Source organism: Cherax quadricarinatus, chromosome 45, assembly GCF_038502225.1.
Source record: "Cherax quadricarinatus isolate ZL_2023a chromosome 45, ASM3850222v1, whole genome shotgun sequence".
Taxonomy (NCBI): Eukaryota; Metazoa; Arthropoda; class Malacostraca; order Decapoda; family Parastacidae; genus Cherax; species Cherax quadricarinatus.
The window spans coordinates 12,829,710-12,847,209 of NC_091336.1; the positions used below are offsets into that span (position 1 = coordinate 12,829,710).

Sequence of the window (17,500 nt, forward strand, 5' to 3'; positions counted from 1 at the left end):
TTCCACACAAGAGATTGGTGCAAAAACTGGAGGACCAAGCAGGGATAACAGGGAAGGCACTACAATGGATCAGGGAATACTTGTCAGGAAGACAGCAGCGAGTCATGGTACGTGGCGAGGTGTCAGAGTGGGCACCTGTGACTAGCGGGGTCCCGCAGGGGTCAGTCCTAGGACCAGTGCTGTTTCTGGTATTTGTGAACGACATGACGGAAGGAATAGACTCTGAGGTGTCCCTGTTTGCAGATGACGTGAAGTTGATGAGAAGAATTCACTCGATCGAAGACCAGGCAGAACTACAAAGGGATCTGGACAGGCTGCAGACCTGGTCCAGCAATTGGCTCCTGGAGTTCAATCCCACCAAGTGCAAAGTCATGAAGATTGGGGAAGGGCAAAGAAGGCCGCAGACGGAGTACAGTCTAGGGGGTCAGAGACTACAAACCTCACTCAAGGAAAAAGATCTTGGGGTGAGTATAACACCAGGCACATCTCCTGAAGCGCACATCAACCAAATAACTGCTGCAGCATATGGGCGCCTAGCAAACCTCAGAACAGCATTCCGAACATCTTAATAAGGAATCATTCAGGACCCTGTACACCGTGTACGTTAGGCCCATATTGGAGTATGCGGCACCAGTTTGGAACCCACACCTAGCCAAGCACGTGAAGAAACTAGAGAAAGTGCAAAGGTTTGCAACAAGACTAGTCCCAGAGCTAAGAGGTATGTCCTACGAGGAGAGGTTAAGGGAAATCAACCTGACGACACTGGAGGACAGGAGAGATAGGGGGGACATGATAACGACATACAAAATACTGAGAGGAATTGACAAGGTGGACAAAGACAGGATGTTCCAGAGATGGGACACAGCAACAAGGGGACACAGTTGGAAGATGAAGACACAGATGAATCACAGGGATGTTAGGAAGTATTTCTTCAGCCACAGAGTAGTCAGTAAGTGGAATAGTTTGGGAAGCGATGTAGTGGAGGCAGGATCCATACATAGCTTTAAGCAGAGGTATGATAAAGCTCACGGCTCAGGGAGAGTGACCTAGTAGCGATCAGTGAAGAGGCGGGGCCAGGAGCTCGGACTCGACCCCCGCAACCTCAACTAGGTGAGTACAACTAGGTGAGTACATACACACACACACATACACACACACAACACACACACACACATACACACAACACACACACACATACACACACACACATACACACACACAACACACACACACACACACACACACACACACACACACACACATACACAACACACACACACACACACACACACACACATACATACACACACAGACACACACACAGACACACACACAGACACACACACACACACACACACACACACACACACACACACACACACACACACACACACACATACACAACACACACACACATACACACACATACATACACACACAGACACACACATAGACACACAGACACACACACACACACACACACACATACACACAACACACACACACACACACATACACACAACACACACAACACACACAACACACACACACACACACACACACACACACACACACACACACACACACACACACACACACACACACACACACACACACACACAACACACATCCACCTGCTCTCTAGCCTCCACAAACCCTCACCTTGACCTTGACCTCTCAAACTACGCCTCTGGGTCAAGGCTGACCTTTCACAATGACCCCAATTTAACTTTTAAGCTTCAAAACTATCCTGCAATATCTAATAGTCTACAACTCTACTTTTCTTTTAAAATTCAAACTATTCCCAGAGGTGAGATCGACCTTCATAAATATAAATTTATTTTAACATTTACACTATCGTTAGGCCGGCTAACTACCCATTAACTTGTTAATTACCTCAACCTCCCTGATTACCTAACTATATCACGACCTCCTACCTCTAAATTGCTCTACAAATTGCTAACTGCTCGTTACCTCCCTGCTCTCTCAACTAAGACTTTACAAGCTTCGCCTAATTGAAAATTGTGCCTCAGGAACCTACGTCACTTAGCAAGTTACCTCTCATCTGTCACAACACCAGCGTCAACATCCGCGTCAACACCTGACAACATCCGCGTCAACAGCTGACAACATCCGTGTCAACAGCTGACAGCATCCGTGTCAACAGCTGACAACATCCGTATCAACAGCTGACAACATCCGTGTCAACAGCTGCCAACATCCGCGTCAACAGCTGCCAACATCCGTGTCAACAGCTGCCAACATCCGTGTCAACAGCTGCCAACATCCGTGTCAACAGCTGACAACATCCGCGTCAACAGCTGACAACATCCGCGTCAACAGCTGACAAAATCCGCGTCAACAGCTGACAACATCCGCGTCAACAGCTGACAACATCCGTGTCAACAGCTGACAACATCCGTGTCAACAGCTGACAACATCACTAGACAAGTTTGAGATAAACTGGAACTTACTTGGGTGTAAATTATATTAACATTTACACGCGTCTGGATAATATTTACACTTATTAGTGTAAATAATATTATCTGATTATCAGTATGATAGTCAAGTGTAGGTATCTATCATTCTCTGTAGGTATCTATCATTCTCTGTAGGTATCTATCATTCTCTGTAGGTATCTATCATTCTCTGTAGGTATCTATCATTCTCTGCAGGTATCTATCACTCTCTGTAGGTATCTATCATTCTCTGTAGGTATCTATCACTCTCTGTAGGTATCTATCATTCTCTGTAGGTATCTATCACTCTCTGTAGGTATCTATCATTCTCTGTAGCTATCTATCACTCTCTGTAGGTATCTATCACTCTCTGTAGGTATCTATCATTCTCTGTAGGTATCTATCACTCTCTGTAGGTATCTATCATTCTCTGTAGGTATCTATCATTCTCTGTAGGTATCTATCACTCTCTGTAGGTATCTATCATTCTCTGTAGGTATCTATCACTCTCTGTAGGTATCTATCACTCTCTGTAGGTATCTATCATTCTCTGTAGGTATCTATCATTCTCTGTAGGTATCTATCACTCTCTGTAGGTATCTATCATTCTCTGTAGGTATCTATCATTCTCTGTAGGTATCTATCATTCTCTGTAGGTATCTATCATTCTCTGTAGGTATCTATCATTCTCTGTAGGTATCTATCACTCTCTGTAGGTATCTATCATTCTCTGTAGGTATCTATCATTCTCTGTAGGTATCTATCACTCTCTGTATGTATCTATCATTCTCTGTAGGTATCTATCATTCTCTGTAGGTATCTATCATTCTCTGTAGGTATCTATCATTCTCTGTAGGTATCTATCACTCTCTGTAGGTATCTATCACTCTCTGTAGGTATCTATCATTCTCTGTAGGTATCTATCACTCTCTGTAGGTATCTATCACTCTCTGTAGGTATCTATCATTCTCTGTAGGTATCTATCATTCTCTGTATGTATCTATCATTCTCTGTAGGTATCTATCATTCTCTGTAGGTATCTATCATTCTCTGTAGGTATCTATCACTCTCTGTAGGTATCTATCATTCTCTGTAGGTATCTATCACTCTCTGTAGGTATCTATCATTCTCTGTAGGTATCTATCATTCTCTGTATGTATCTATCATTCTCTGTAGGTATCTATCATTCTCTGTAGGTATCTATCATTCTCTGTAGGTATCTATCACTCTCTGTAGGTATCTATCATTCTCTGTAGGTATCTATCATTCTCTGTAGGTATCTATCATTCTCTGTAGGTATCTATCATTCTCTGTAGGTATCTATCATTCTCTGTAGGTATCTATCATTCTCTGTAGGTATCTATCATTCTCTGTAGGTATCTATCATTCTCTGTAGGTATCTATCATTCTCTGTAGGTATCTATCATTCTCTGTATGTATTTATCATTCTCTGTAGGTATCTATCATTCTCTGTAGGTATCTATCATTCTCTGTAGGTATCTATCATTCTCTGTAGGTATCTATCATTCTCTGTAGGTATCTATCATTCTCTGTATGTATCTATCATTCTCTGTAGATATCTATCATTCTCTGTAGGTATCTATCATTCTCTGTAGGTATCTATCATTCTCTTTAGGTATCTATCATTCTCTGTAGGTATCTATCATTCTTTGTAGGTATCTATCATTCTCTGTAGGTATCTATCATTCTCTGTAGGTATCTATCATTCTCTGTATGTATCTATCATTCTCTGTAGGTATCTATCACTCTCTGTAGGTATCTATCATTCTCTGTAGGTATCTATCATTCTCTGTAGGTATCTATCATTCTCTGTAGGTATCTGTCACTCTCTGTAGGTATCTATCATTCTCTGTAGGTATCTATCATTCTCTGTAGGTATCTATCATTCTCTGTATGTATCTATCATTCTCTGTAGGTATCTATCATTCTCTGTAGGTATCTATCATTCTCTGTAGGTATCTATCATTCTCTGTAGGTATCTATCATTCTCTGTAGGTATCTATCACTCTCTGTAGGTATCTATCATTCTCTGTAGGTATCTATCATTCTCTGTAGGTATCTATCACTCTCTGTAGGTATCTATCATTCTCTGTAGGTATCTATCATTCTCTGTAGGTATCTATCATTCTCTGTAGGTATCTATCATTCTCTGTAGGTATCTATCATTCTCTGTAGGTATCTATCATTCTCTGTAGGTATCTATCATTCTCTGTAGGTATCTATCACTCTCTGTAGGTATCTATCATTCTCTGTAGGTATCTATCTCTCTCTGTAGGTATCTATCATTCTCTGTAGGTATCTATCATTCTCTGTAGGTATCTATCATTCTCTGTAGGTATCTATCATTCTCTGTAGGTATCTATCACTCTCTGTAGGTATCTATCATTCTCTGTAGGTATCTATCATTCTCTGTATGTATCTATCATTCTCTGTAGGTATCTATCATTCTCTGTAGGTATCTATCATTCTCTGTAGGTATCTATCACTCTCTGTAGGTATCTATCATTCTCTGTAGGTATCTATCATTCTCTGTAGGTATCTATCATTCTCTGTAGGTATCTATCATTCTCTGTAGGTATCTATCATTCTCTGTAGGTATCTATCATTCTCTGTATGTATCTATCATTCTCTGTAGGTATCTATCATTCTCTGTAGGTATCTATCATTCTCTGTAGGTATCTATCATTCTCTGTAGGTATCTATCATTATCTGTAGGTATCTATCATTCTCTGTAGGTATCTATCATTCTCTGTAGGTATCTATCATTCTCTGTATGTATCTATCATTCTCTGTAGGTATCTATCATTCTCTGTAGGTATCTATCATTCTCTGTAGGTATCTATCACTCTCTGTAGGTATCTATCATTCTCTGTAGGTATCTATCATTCTCTGTAGGTATCTATCATTCTCTGTATGTATCTATCATTCTCTGTAGGTATCTATCATTCTCTGTAGGTATCTATCATTCTCTGTAGGTATCTATCATTCTCTGTAGGTATCTATCATTCTCTGTAGGTATCTATCATTCTCTGTAGGTATCTATCATTCTCTGTATGTATCTATCACCCTCTGTAGGTATCTATCACTCTCTGTAGGTATCTATCATTCTCTGTAGGTATCTATCATTCCCTGTAGGTATCTATCATTCCCTGTAGGTATCTATCATTCTCTGTAGGTATCTATCACCCTCTGTAGGTATCTATCACTCTCTATAGGTATCTATCATTCCCTGTAGGTATCTATCATTCCCTGTAGGTATCTATCATTCCCTGTAGATATCTATCACTCTCTCTAGGCATCTATCACTCTCTGTATCTCTCATTCTCTATAGGTATCTATCACTCTCTGTAGACATCTATCACTCTCTGTAGACATCTATCACTCTCTGTAGACATCTATCACTCTCTGTATCTATCATTCTCTATAAGTAGCTGTCATTCTCTGTAGGTATCTATCACTCTCTGTAGGTATCTATCACTCTCTGTAGACATCTATCACTCTCTGTAGACATCTATCACTCTCTGTAGACATCTATCACTCTCTGTATCTATCATTCTCTATAAGTAGCTGTCATTCTCTGTAGGTATCTATCACTCTCTGTAGGTATCTATCACTCTCTGTAGACATCTATCACTCTCTGTAGACATCTATCACTCTCTGTATCTATCATTCTCTATAAGTAGCTGTCATTCCCTGTAGGTATCTATCATTCTCTGTAGGTATCTATCACTCTCTGTAGGTATCTATCACTCTCTGTAGGTATCTATCACTCTCTATAAATATCTACCATGCTCTGTAGGTGTCTACCACCCTCTGCATACACTGTATTGCCCTGACAAAGCTTCCTGTGAGCGAAACGTGTCACGGTAAAAGTTTTAACAGTTTCACACGTAACCATTCATATGAGGGATATTGAAACGTGGTGTGTCGACACCGCAGAGTTCCGTCCTCACTCCCTACACTGCCACCCAGCCAATAATAATAATAATAATAATAATAATAATAATAATAATAATAATAATAATAATAAATAATAATCTTTATTTCAACAAGTATATGTACAAGGTATACAGGCCTAGCTGACGTCAATGACATACTACATAGAAAGCCCCTGGTTATGCAGAGCATTTCGGGCATCTTAGGTTAATTTTGTCCCCAAGATGCGACCCACACCAGTCGGCTAACACCCAGATTCCTACTTGCTGCTACGTGAACATGAACATCAGATTAACCATGAAGCCTGCTTGATCACTGTTTCAGCCATGAAGCCTGGTTGATCACTGTTTCAGCCATGAAGCCTGGTTGATCACTGCATCAACCATGAAGCCTGGTTGATCACTGCTTCAGCCATGAAGCCTGGTTGATCACTGCATCAACCATGAAGCTTGGTTGATCACTGCATCAACCATGAAGCTTGGTTGATCACTGCTTCAGCCATGAAGCCTGGTTGATCACTGCATCAACCATGAAGCTTGGTTGATCACTGCATCAACCATGAAGCCTGGTTGATCACTGCATCAACCATGAAGCTTGGTTGATCACTGCATCAACCATGAAGCCTGGTTGATCATTGCATCAACCATGAAGCTTGGTTGATCACTGCATCAACCATGAAGCTTGGTTGATCACTGCATCAACCATGAAGCCTGGTTGATCACTGCATCAACCATGAAGCTTGGTTGATCACTGCTTCAGCCATGAAGCCTGGTTGATCACTGCATCAACCATGAAGCTTGGTTGATCACTGCTTCAGCCATGAAGCCTGGTTGATCACTGCATCAACCATGAAGCTTGGTTGATCACTGCTTCAGCCATGAAGCCTGGTTGATCACTGCATCAACCATGAAGCCTGGTTGATCACTGCATCAACCATGAAGCTTGGTTGATCACTGCTTCAGCCATGAAGCCTGGTTGATCACTGCATCAACCATGAAGCTTGGTTGATCACTGCTTCAGCCATGAAGCCTGGTTGATAACTGCATCAACCATGAAGCTTGGTTGATCACTGCTTCAGCCATGAAGCCTGGTTGATCACTGCTTCAGCCATGAAGCCTGGTTGATCACTGCATCAACCATGAAGCTTGGTTGATCACTGCTTCAGCCATGAAGCCTGGTTGATCACTGCTTCAGCCATGAAGCCTGGTTGATCACTGCATCAACCATGAAGCTTGGTTGATCACTGCTTCAGCCATGAAGCCTGATTGATCACTGCTTCAGCCATGAAGCCTGGTTGATCACTGCATCAACCATGAAGCTTGGTTGATCACTGCTTCAGCCATGAAGCCTGGTTGATCACCGCATCAACCATGAAGCTTGGTTGATCACTGCTTCAGCCATGAAGCCTGGTTGATCACTGCATCAACCATGAAGCCTGGTTGATCACTGCTTCAGCCATGAAGCCTGGTTGATCACTGCATCAACCATGAAGCCTGGTTGATCACTGCATCAACCATGAAGCTTGGTTGATCACTGCTTCAGCCATGAAGCCTGGTTGATCATTGCATCAACCATGAAGCTTGGTTGATCACTGCTTCAGCCATGAAGCCTGGTTGATCACTGCATCAACCATGAAGCTTGGTTGATCACTGCTTCAGCCATGAAGCCTGGTTGATCACTGCTTCAGCCATGAAGCCTGGTTGATCACTGCATCAACCATGAAGCTTGGTTGATCACTGCTTCAGCCATGAAGCCTGGTTGATCACTGCATCAACCATGAAGCCTGGTTGATCACTGCATCAACCATGAAGCTTGGTTGATCACTGCTTCAGCCATGAAGCCTGGTTGATCACTGCATCAACCATGAAGCTTGGTTGATCACTGCTTCAGCCATGAAGCCTGGTTGATCACTGCATCAGCCATGAAGCCTGGTTGATCACTGCTTCAGCCCTGAAGCCTGGTTGATCACTGCATCAGCCATGAAGCTTGGTTGATCACTGCATCAACCATGAAGCCTGGTTGATCACTGCTTCTGTCATGAAGCCTGGTTGATCACTGCTTCAGCCATGAAGCCTGGTTGATCACTGCTTCAGCCATGAAGCCTGGTTGATCACTGCTTCAACCATGAAGCCTGGTTGATCACTGCTTCAGTCATGAAGCCTGGTTGATCACTGCATCAACCATGAAGCCTGGTTGATCATTGCTTCAGCCATGAAGATAGGTTGATCACTGCTTCAGCCATGAAGCCTGGTTGATCACTGCTTCAACCATGAAGCCTGGTTGATCACTGCTTCAGTCATGAAGCCTGGGTGATCATTGCATCAACCATGAAGCCTGGTTGATCACTGCATCAGCCATGAAGCTTGGTTGATCACTGCATCAACCATGAAGCCTGGTTGACCACTGCTTCAGCCATGAAGCCTGGTTGATCACTGCATCAACCATGAAGCCTGGTTGATTACTGCTTCAGCCATGAAGCCTGGTTGATCACTGCTTCAGCCATGAAGCCTGGTTGATCACTGCTTCAGCCATGAAGCCTGGTTGATCACTGCATCAGCCATGAAGCCTGGTTGATCACTGCATCAACCATGAAGCTTGGTTGATCACTGCTTCAGCCATGAAGCCTGGTTGATCATTGCATCAACCATGAAGCTTGGTTGATCACTGCTTCAGCCATGAAGCCTGGTTGATCACTGCATCAACCATGAAGCTTGGTTGATCACTGCTTCAGCCATGAAGCCTGGTTGATCACTGCTTCAGCCATGAAGCCTGGTTGATCACTGCATCAACCATGAAGCTTGGTTGATCACTGCTTCAGCCATGAAGCCTGGTTGATCACTGCATCAACCATGAAGCCTGGTTGATCACTGCATCAACCATGAAGCTTGGTTGATCACTGCTTCAGCCATGAAGCCTGGTTGATCACTGCATCAACCATGAAGCTTGGTTGATCACTGCTTCAGCCATGAAGCCTGGTTGATCACTGCATCAGCCATGAAGCCTGGTTGATCACTGCTTCAGCCCTGAAGCCTGGTTGATCACTGCATCAGCCATGAAGCTTGGTTGATCACTGCATCAACCATGAAGCCTGGTTGATCACTGCTTCTGTCATGAAGCCTCGTTGATCACTGCTTCAGCCATGAAGCCTGGTTGATCACTGCTTCAGCCATGAAGCCTGGTTGATCACTGCTTCAACCATGAAGCCTGGTTGATCACTGCTTCAGTCATGAAGCCTGGTTGATCACTGCATCAACCATGAAGCCTGGTTGATCATTGCTTCAGCCATGAAGATAGGTTGATCACTGCTTCAGCCATGAAGCCTGGTTGATCACTGCTTCAACCATGAAGCCTGGTTGATCACTGCTTCAGTCATGAAGCCTGGGTGATCATTGCATCAACCATGAAGCCTGGTTGATCACGGCATCAGCCATGAAGCTTGGTTGATCACTGCATCAACCATGAAGCCTGGTTGACCACTGCTTCAGCCATGAAGCCTGGTTGATCACTGCATCAACCATGAAGCCTGGTTGATTACTGCTTCAGCCATGAAGCCTGGTTGATCACTGCTTCAGCCATGAAGCCTGGTTGATCACTGCTTCAGCCATGAAGCCTGGTTGATCACTGCATCAGCCATGAAGCCTGGTTGATCACTGCATCAACCATGAAGCCTGGTTGATCACTGCATCAACCATGAAGCCTGGTTGATCACTGCTTCAACCATGAAGCCTGGTTGATCACTGCTTCAGCCATGAAGCCTGGTTGATCACTGCATCAGCCATGAAGCCTGGTTGATCACTGCATCAACCATGAAGCCTGGTTGATCACTGCATCAGCCATGAAGCCTGGTTGATCACTCCATCAACCATGAAGCCTGGTTGACCACTGCTTCAGCCCTGAAGCCTGGTTGATCACTGCTTCAACTATGAAGCCTGGTTGATCACTGCATCAACCATGAAGCCTGGTTGATCACTGCATCAACCATGAAGCCTGGTTGATCACTGCATCAACCATAAAGCCTGGTTGATCACTGCATCAACCATAAAGCCTGGTTGATCACCGCTTCAGCCATGAAGCCTGGTTGATCACTGCTTCAGCCATGAAGCCTGGTTGATTACTGCTTCAGCCATGAAGCTTGGTTGATCACAGCATCAACCATGAAGCCTGGTTGATCACTGCTTCATCCATGAAGCCTGGTTGATTACTGCTTCAGTCATGAAGCTTGGTTGATCACAACATCAACCATGAAGCCTGGTTGATCACTGCTTCAGCCATGAAGCCTGGTTGATTACTGCTTCAGCCATGAAGCCTGGTTGATCACTGCATCAAACATAAAGCCTGGTTGATCACTGCATCAACCATAATGCCTGGTTGATCACTGCATCAACCATGAAGCCTGGTTGATCACTGCATCAACCATGAAGCCTGGTTGATCACTGCATCAACCATAAAGCCTGGTTGATCACTGCATCAACCATGAAGCCTGGTTGATCACTGCATCAACCATGAAGCCTGGTTGATCACTGCATCAACCATAAAGCCTGGTTGATCACTGCATCAACCATAAAGCCTGGTTGATCACCGCTTCAGCCATGAAGCCTGGTTGATCACTGCTTCAGCCATGAAGCCTGGTTGATTACTGCTTCAGCCATGAAGCTTGGTTGATCACAGCATCAACCATGAAGCCTGGTTGATCACTGCTTCATCCATGAAGCCTGGTTGATTACTGCTTCAGTCATGAAGCTTGGTTGATCACAACATCAACCATGAAGCCTGGTTGATCACTGCTTCAGCCATGAAGCCTGGTTGATTACTGCTTCAGCCATGAAGCCTGGTTGATCACTGCATCAACCATAAAGCCTGGTTGATCACTGCATCAACCATAATGCCTGGTTGATCACTGCATCAACCATGAAGCCTGGTTGATCACTGCATCAACCATGAAGCCTGGTTGATCACTGCATCAACAATGAAGCCTGGTTGATCATTGCATCAACCATGAAGCCTGGTTGATCACTGCATCAACCATGAAGCCTGGTTGATCACTACATCAACCATGAAGCCTGGTTGATCACTTCATCAACCATAAAGCCTGGTTGATCACTGCATCAACCATAAAGCCTGGTTGATCACTGCTTCAGCCATGAAGCCTGGTTGATCACTGCTTCAGCCATGAAGCCTGGTTGATCACTGCTTCATCCATGAAGCCTGGTTGATCACTGCTTCAGCCATGAAGCCTGGTTGATCACTGCTTCAGCCATGAAGCCTGGTTGATCACTGCATCAACCATAAAGCCTGGTTGATCACTGCATCAACCATAAAGCCTGGTTGATCACTGCATCAACCATGAAGCCTGGTTGATCACTGCATCAACCATGAAGCCTGGTTGATCACTGCATCAACCATGAAGCCTGGTTGATCACTGCATCAACCATAAAGCCTGGTTGATCACTGCATCAACCATAAAGCCTGGTTGATCACTGCATCAACCATAAAGCCTGGTTGATCACTGCATCAACCATGAAGCCTGGTTGATCACTGCATCAACCATAAAGCCTGGTTGATCACTGCATCAACCATAAAGCCTGGTTGATCACTGCATCAACCATGAAGCCTGGTTGATCACTGCATCAACCATGAAGCCTGGTTGATCACTGCATCAACCATGAAGCCTGGTTGATCACTGCATCAACCATGAAGCCTGGTTGATCACTGCATCAACCATGAAGCCTGGTTGATCACTGCATCAACCATGAAGCCTGGTTGATCACTGCATCAACCATGAAGCCTGGTTGATCAGTGCATCAACCATGAAGCCTGGTTGATCACTGCATCAACCATGAAGCCTGGTTGATCACTGCATCAACCATGAAGCCTGGTTGATCACTGCATCAACCATGAAGCCTGGTTGATCACTGCATCAACCATGAAGCCTGGTTGATCACTGCATCAACCATGAAGCCTGGTTGATCACTGCATCAACCATGAAGCCTGGTTGATCACTGCTTCAGCCATGAAGCCTGGTTGATCACTGCTTCATCCATGAAGCCTGGTTGATCCCTGCTTCGTCCATGAAGCCTGGTTGATCACTGCTTCAGCCATGAAGCCTGGTTGATCACTGCTTCATCCATGAAGCCTGGTTGATCACTGCTTCATCCATGAAGCCTGGTTGATCACTGCTTCAGCCATGAAGCCTGGTTGATCACTGCTTCATCCATGAAGCCTGGTTGATCACTGCTTCAGCCATGAAGCCTGGTTGATCACTGCTTCAACCATGAAGCCTGGTTGATCACTGCTTCAGCCATGAAGCCTGGTTGATCACTGCATCAACCATGAAGCCTGGTTGATCACTGCATCAACAATGAAGCCTGGTTGATCACTGCATCAACCATGAAGCCTGGTTGATCACTGCATCAACAATGAAGCCTGGTTGATCACTGCTTCACCCATGAAGCTTGGTTGATCACTGCATCAACCATGAAGCCTGGTTGACCACTGCTTCAGCCATGAAGCCTGGTTGATCACTGCATCAGCCATGAAGCCTGGTTGATTACTGCTTCAGCCATGAAGCCTGGTTGATCACTGCTTCAGCCATGAAGCCTGGTTGATCACTGCTTCAGCCATGAAGCCTGGTTGATCACTGCATCAGCCATGAAGCCTGGTTGATCACTGCATCAACCATGAAGCCTGGTTGATCACTGCATCAGCCATGAAGCCTGGTTGATCACTGCTTCAACCATGAAGCCTGGTTGATCACTGCTTCAGCCATGAAGCCTGGTTGATCACTGCATCAGCCATGAAGCCTGGTTGATCACTGCATCAACCATGAAGCCTGGTTGATCACTGCATCAGCCATGAAGCCTGGTTGATCACTCCATCAACCATGAAGCCTGGTTGACCACTGCTTCAGCCCTGAAGCCTGGTTGATCACTGCTTCAACCATCAAGCCTGGTTGATCACTGCTTCAGCCACGAAGCCTGGTTGATCACTGCATCAGCCATGAAGCCTGGTTGATCACTGCATCAACCATGAAGCCTGGTTGATCACTGCATCAGCCATGAAGCGTGGTTGATCACTGCATCAACCATGAAGCCTGGTTGAGCACTGCTTCAGCCATGAAGCCTGGTTGATCACTGCTTCAGCCATGAAGCCTGGTTGATCACTGCTTCAGCCATGAAGCCTGGTTGATCACTGCTTCAGCCATGAAGCCTGGTTGAGCACTGCTTCAGCCATGAAGCCTGGTTGATCACTGCTTCAGCCATGAAGCCTGGTTGATCACTGCTTCAGCCATGAAGCCTGGTTGATCACTGCTTCAGCCATGAAGCCTGGTTGATCACTGCTTCAGCCATGAAGCCTGGTTGATCACTGCTTCAACCATGAAGCCTGGTTGATCACTGCTTCAGCCATGAAGCCTGGTTGATCACTGCATCAACCATGAAGCCTGGTTGATCACTGCTTCATCCATGAAGCCTGGTTGATCACTGCTTCAGCCATGAAGCCTGGTTGATCACTGCTTCAGCCATGAAGCCTGGTTGATCACTGCTTCAGCCATGAAGCCTGGTTGATCACTGCATCAACCATAAAGCCTGGTTGATCACTGCATCAACCATGAAGCCTGGTTGATCACTGCATCAACCATAAAGCCTGGTTCATCACGGCATCAACCATGAAGCCTGGTTGATCACTGCATCAACCATGAAGCCTGGTTGATCACTGCATCAACCATAAAGCCTGGTTGATCACTGCATCAACCATGAAGCCTGGTTGATCACTGCATCAACCATGAAGCCTGGTTGATCACTGCATCAACCATAAAGCCTGGTTGATCACTGCATCAACCATAAAGCCTGGTTGATCACTGCTTCAGCCATGAAGCCTGGTTGATCACTGCTTCAGCCATGAAGCCTGGTTGATCACTGCTTCAGCCATGAAGCCTGGTTGATTACTGCTTCAGCCATGAAGCTTGGTTGATCACAGCATCAACCATGAAGCCTGGTTGATCACTGCTTCAGCCCTGAAGCCTGGTTGATTACTGCTTCAGCCATGAAGCTTGGTTGACCACAGCATCAACCATGAAGCCTGGTTGATCACTGCTTCAGCCATGAAGCCTGGTTGATTACTGCTTCAGCCATGAAGCCTGGTTGATCACTGCATCAACCATAAAGCCTGGTTGATCACTGCATCAACCATAATGCCTGGTTGATCACTGCATCAACCATGAAGCCTGGTTGATCACTGCATCAACCATGAAGCCTGGTTGATCACTGCATCAACAATGAAGCCTGGTTGATCATTGCATCAACCATGAAGCCTGGTTGATCACTGCATCAACCATGAAGCCTGGTTGATCACTGCATCAACCATGAAGCCTGGTTGATCACTTCATCAACCATAAAGCCTGGTTGATCACTGCATCAACCATAAAGCCTGGTTGATCACTACTTCAGCCATGAAGCCTGGTTGATCACTGCATCAACCATAAAGCCTGGTTGATCACTGCATCAACCATAAAGCCTGGTTGATCACTGCATCAACCATAAAGCCTGGTTGATCACTGCATCAACCATGAAGCCTGGTTGATCACTGCATCAACCATAAAGCCTGGTTGATCACTGCATCAACCATAAAGCCTGGTTGATCACTGCATCAACCATGAAGCCTGGTTGATCACTGCATCAACCATGAAGCCTGGTTGATCACTGCATCAACCATGAAGCCTGGTTGATCACTGCATCATCCATGAAGCCTGGTTGATCACTGCATCAACCATGAAGCCTGGTTGATCAGTGCATCAACCATGAAGCCTGGTTGATCAGTGCATCAACCATGAAGCCTGGTTGATCACTGCATCAACCATGAAGCCTGGTTGATCACTGCATCAACCATGAAGCCTGGTTGATCACTGCATCAACCATGAAGCCTGGTTGATCACTGCATCAACCATGAAGCCTGGTTGATCACTGCATCAACCATGAAGCCTGGTTGATCACTGCATCAACCATGAAGCCTGGCTGATCACTGCTTCAGCCATGAAGCCTGGTTGATCACTGCTTCATGCATGAAGCCTGGTTGATCACTGCTTCATCCATGAAGCCTGGTTGATCACTGCTTCAGCCATGAAGCCTGGTTGATCACTGCTTCATCCATGAAGCCTGGTTGATCACTGCTTCATCCATGAAGCCTGGTTGATCACTGCTTCATCCATGAAGCCTGGTTGATCACTGCTTCAGCAATGAAGCCTGGTTGATCACTGCTTCATCCATGAAGCCTGGTTGATCACTGCTTCAGCCATGAAGCCTGGTTGATCACTGCTTCAGCCATGAAGCCTGGTTGATCACTGCTTCAGCCATGAAGCCTGGTTGATCACTGCATCAACCATGAAGCCTGGTTGATCACTGCATCAACAATGAAGCCTGGTTGATCACTGCATCAACCATGAAGCCTGGTTGATCACTGCATCAACAATGAAGCCTGGTTGATCACTGCTTCAGCCATAAAGCCTGGCACTAAACCCTCTCAGTTGTTTAACATTAATTCAGGTCAAGACGTACATGTGACTGTCCCTGGAAGAGCTGACTAACTTCCTCAACTCTTTCACTATGACGTACATGTGACTGTCCCTGGAAGAGCTGACTAACTTCCTCAACTCTCTCACTATGACGTACATGTGACTGTCCCTGGAAGAGCTGACTAACTTCCTCAACTCTCTCACTATGACGTACATGTGACTGTCCCTGGAAGAGCTGACTAACTTCCTCAACTCTCTCACTATGACGTACATGTGACTGTCCCTGGAAGAGCTGACTAACTTCCTCAACTCTCTCACCATGACGTACATGTGACTGTCCCTGGAAGAGCTGACTAACTTCCTCAACTCTCTCACCATGACGTACATGTGACTGTCCCTGGAAGAGCTGACTAACTTCCTCAACTCTCTCACCATGACGTACATGTGACTGTCCCTGGAAGAGCTGACTAACTTCCTCAACTCTCTCACTATGACGTACATGTGACTGTCCCTGGAAGAGCTGACTAACTTCCTCAACTCTCTCACCATGACGTACATGTGACTGTCCCTGGAAGAGCTGACTAACTTCCTCAACTCTCTCACCATGACGTACATGTGACTGTCCCTGGAAGAGCTGACTAACTTCCTCAACTCTCTCACTATGACGTACATGTGACTGTCCCTGGAAGAGCTGACTAACTTCCTCAACTCTCTCACCATGACGTACATGTGACTGTCCCTGGAAGAGCTGACTAACTTCCTCAACTCTCTCACTATGACGTACATGTGACTGTCCCTGGAAGAGCTGACTAACTTCCTCAACTCTCTCACCATGACGTACATGTGACTGTCCCTGGACGAGCTGACTAACTCCCTGAACTCTCTCACTATGACGTACATGTGACTGTCCCTGGAAGAGCTGACTAACTTCCTCAACTCTCTCACTATGACGTACATGTGACTGTCCCTGGAAGAGCTGACTAACTTCCTCAACTCTCTCACTATGACGTACATGTGACTGTCCCTGGAAGAGCTGACTAACTTCCTCAACTCTCTCACTATGACGTACATGTGACTGTCCCTGGAAGAGCTGACTAACTTCCTCAACTCTCTCACTATGACGTACATGTGACTGTCCCTGGAAGAGCTGACTAACTTCCTCAACTCTCTCACTATGACGTACATATGACTGTCCCTGGAAGAGCTGACTAACTTCCTCAACTCTCTCACTATGACGTACATGTGACTGTCCCTGGAAGAGCTGACTAACTTCCTCAACTCTCTCACCATGACGTACATGTGACTGTCCCTGGAAGAGCTGACTAACTTCCTCAACTCTCTCACCATGACGTACATGTGACTGTCCCTGGAAGAGCTGACTAACTTCCTCAACTCTCTCACTATGACGTACATGTGACTGTCCCTGGAAGACCTGACTAACTTCCTCAACTCTCTCACCATGACGTACATGTGACTGTCCCTGGAAGAGCTGACTAACTTCCTCAACTCTCTCACTATGACGTACATGTGACTGTCCCTGGAAGAGCTGACTAACTTCCTCAACTCTCTCACTATGACG

At 45.4% G+C, this 17,500-nt stretch overlaps 1 protein-coding gene across 5 annotated transcripts in view; it reads right to left on the bottom strand.

Annotated features, from left to right (window-relative positions):
• The window catches only part of LOC128694832 (uncharacterized), a 459,074-nt gene that overhangs the window by 120,551 nt on the left and 321,023 nt on the right, over positions 1-17,500 (bottom strand). The gene's annotated exons all lie outside the window — the stretch shown is intronic.